This window comes from Prunus avium, chromosome 7 (genome assembly GCF_965620075.1).
Source record: "Prunus avium chromosome 7, drPruAviu1.hap1.1, whole genome shotgun sequence".
Lineage (NCBI taxonomy): Eukaryota > Viridiplantae > Streptophyta > Magnoliopsida > Rosales > Rosaceae > Prunus > Prunus avium.
Window position 1 is genome coordinate 18,699,164 of NC_142290.1, and position 3,306 is coordinate 18,702,469.

Genomic DNA, 3,306 nt, shown 5'->3' on the forward strand with positions numbered 1-3,306 from the left:
GGGGAAGGATTGGGCGACCAACCATGTTCGTCGCCAATAGGTTCTGGTGACTACTGGATTTGGTCGCTAAAGCTTACTTGGTTCGTCGCTAAAATATTGTTATTTTAAATGTTAATAATGTTTTTATTTATATTCTGTTTTGTGATAATATTAACCTTTTGTTCATCAACATTTTGCAATTTCAAAAAATAAAAGAAGGTAAATAGATCAATAGAAAATGACATGAATAAAAGTTTCTCTCATTCAAAAGTACACAAGCGTACTAATTATTCAAGTACGCATTACATAGTGACATAAACGTGTGAAGAACTCTCCACTCAAAGATTGGAGGCCAAGCTCCATATATTCTTGCCCTTGGTAAACCCAAGTTCTGCAGTTATTATTCCCCCACTCTAAGACTAGGTTTTGACTGGAAAAATGCATGTGTACTATGCCTTTGTAATTCCAAGTTTTGTGGTCATGATCTTTAACATTGTGGGATAGGGACTATGATCTAATATGGTGGAATTCCCAAGCACTATGCCAATTGTTGCTTGATCTTCTCAAAGTCATCAATCTTCCTTTACAAAAGAAACAAAACAAGGAAATGCCAATGGTCAAAAAGATGCCAAAACCAAGAGAATTTAAATATAAAGAATATATAGAGACCAAAAACAAACAATTTTCGATAACACAATTACAAGAAATCTTGCACAAACCCATTAGAAAACATAAATCATAAAATCCAAAGTATAATCCACACCTTAACCAACATGGGTTGCATAACTTCTCAACACAATACAAAACATGTATTCCATTTTAATACCCTTAAACAAACAACACCACAATGACATTGACAACCACTATAGTTGTTAATAAGAAAACAAGTGCTAATGAGAAGAAGAGGTTCTTACCTCAAATGGTCCTCTGTCCAAAACCCCAAACCAAATCCTTCCACCTCCTCAAATAATCTCATATGCAAAAACAGAATATTACCTTAGTAAAGTTAGACTCCTAAATGGCATTGTTCTAAACACATTATAAGATAAAGAGAACCACAAACCCAAATAAGGCAATCGCTCATTGGTTTTAATATTTTCAATGCATATAGAAACACTGAATGACAACTTTTTCAGTTTCCACTAGAATACAATGCAGAATTGAAATAAAAAGAGATCTAAATGTAGAAAAACAGGATTGAATTGAAATAAAATAACATGAAAAATGCTTTAAAAGTGAAAACACAAGCTAACAGAGTATGATCCTAGTGAAAAACTAGAATTCTTTATCATATTTTCAAGCCTACGAGACACAGTTTTCTTCAGCACATAGCACGACCTTCCTAATTTTCTAGGCACTTCAATTTGGTCTTCAACCATTGCTAAGCAAAAAGACAATTCAACAAATAGAGTATGGAGTAGTTTTCAGTAAATCATAGATGACCAAATAAATATTTTGTTAAACAATTTGGGCAGAAACACTTCAATTTGGGAAATTCACTAAAAATTCAAATTTGAGTCAAAATGGTGCGAAACTTTACAGATCATAACTAGACACATGAAACTTCCTCACATAAAAATTTCATGGCATTCGAATTTAAGGAAGCATGTCAAAAACAAAATCTAAAACAGACTGGGCTGTAGAGTTTTCTGCTTCCTGCAACATAACAACTACTTTGAAAATTTGCCAAAAATTCAATTTAACTCCAATTTGTATGGAACCAGTTTTCAAATGCTCATTGACATGTCTAATTATTAAAAAACCAGATCAAAATATAAATCCAAACTAGGTCTTCTGGTCCAGAACATAACACAAAATCACAGATTTCTGCATAACCTCAGATTTCATAAACCAACCCAAATCTTAAAATTCAACACTTATCAGCTTTAAACATCAAACACTAAATCATTCAAATGTGACTATTTACTATTGAAAGAGTATTAATCTAAAATGACCAACTACAATGGAAAAAAACAAAAACAAAGGCAGAGCTTAAATTGAATAACCACCTGTGAAATTTTTACAACAAAAACCACAATCGCAGGTGCAACAATTACGCAGCTTCTCCTGCACTAAACAACATGGCTAAATAGAAAAAACTCTAAAAGAAATACAAAGTGTCTATAAAAAAAATGGAAAATTTGATATATCATTGAAGAAACAAGACTACAGTGCAATATTGAGTTACAAAGCACAACCAAGTAAAGAAAGGGAAAACAGAGGAAAATGCAACTACAAAAACAGAGAGAGAGAGAGAGAGGGGGGGGTTGTCAAAACCTGATTCCATTCCACATCTATGTACCCAACCAATTCAATAGAAAATTAAGTTCTACATAGGCAAGTAATGTCAAAAAAAAAAAAAAAAGACTTATAAATTTCATCACCATGAAAAACATAGAAAAGTACACATGAGTTTTCAGTATAAAGAACCATTGTCAAGATATACGAACTCAACTGCACTAGAATTTTTAACAAATAAAACCACATAAAGAATACATACCAAGAACGAGATACAATTGGGCATGAGCCATGACCTTTGCTATTACAGGTCTGAAAACACTTGAAAAATCAGTTTCAATCTCCTTCAACCACCAAAAAAAAAAACCCAACAGGCACCAGATCTAACATTAAAACCTTCAATGAACCATAAATTGAAACTGTATATGAAAGAAAATTGATGAAATTGAAACTCTATTGGCGACCAACTCTATTGGCGACTCTATTGGCGACCAACTCTAGAAATTTGGTTGCAGAATCACCCTATCAGCGACCAACAATAGTTCGTCGCTGATAAGTTTGGTCGCAAAAGGGTAATTTTCTTGTAGTGGGATTTCACCCAAAATTCCCCAAATGACTCCTCCCACCGAATTACGATGTTAACCAAGTTTTGGGCTCGATTCGAAATCAATAGGTGTAAGAGATTGGACAATTCAAGTTGAAGGGCAGTTCGTTCCAAATTGGAGTGGTTGGTGTATTGGGCAGTTCTAGCGATCGGATTTCACTCAAAATTCACCAAATGACTCCTCCCACCATATTACGATGTTGCCCAAGTTGAGGGCTCGATCCGAAATCAAAAGATGTAAGAAATTGGACAATTCAAGTTCAAAGGCAGTTCGTAACTAATTGGAGTGGTTGGTCTATTGGGTCGTTCTAGAGATCGGATTTCACTCAAACTTAACCAAATGACTCCTCCCACCATATTATGTTGTTGCCCAAGTTTTGGGCTCCATCCGAAATCAATAGGTCTAAGAAATTGGACAATTCAAGTTCAGTGGCAGTTCGTTCCTAATTAGAGTGGTTGGTGTATTGGGTAGTTCTAATGACAGG

The 3,306-nt window shown here is 34.4% G+C and overlaps 1 long non-coding RNA gene across 1 annotated transcript; it reads right to left on the minus strand.

Moving 5' to 3' along the window:
- Positions 1 to 269: 269 nt before the first annotated feature.
- On the minus strand, positions 270 to 2,662 carry LOC110755821 (uncharacterized). The gene is made up of 3 exons (XR_002526541.2): positions 2,480 to 2,662; positions 894 to 950; positions 270 to 560 (listed from the first exon to the last, which is right to left on the minus strand). It is a non-coding gene; the product is annotated as an uncharacterized LOC110755821 (long non-coding RNA).
- Between the last annotated feature and the right edge of the window lie 644 nt (positions 2,663 to 3,306).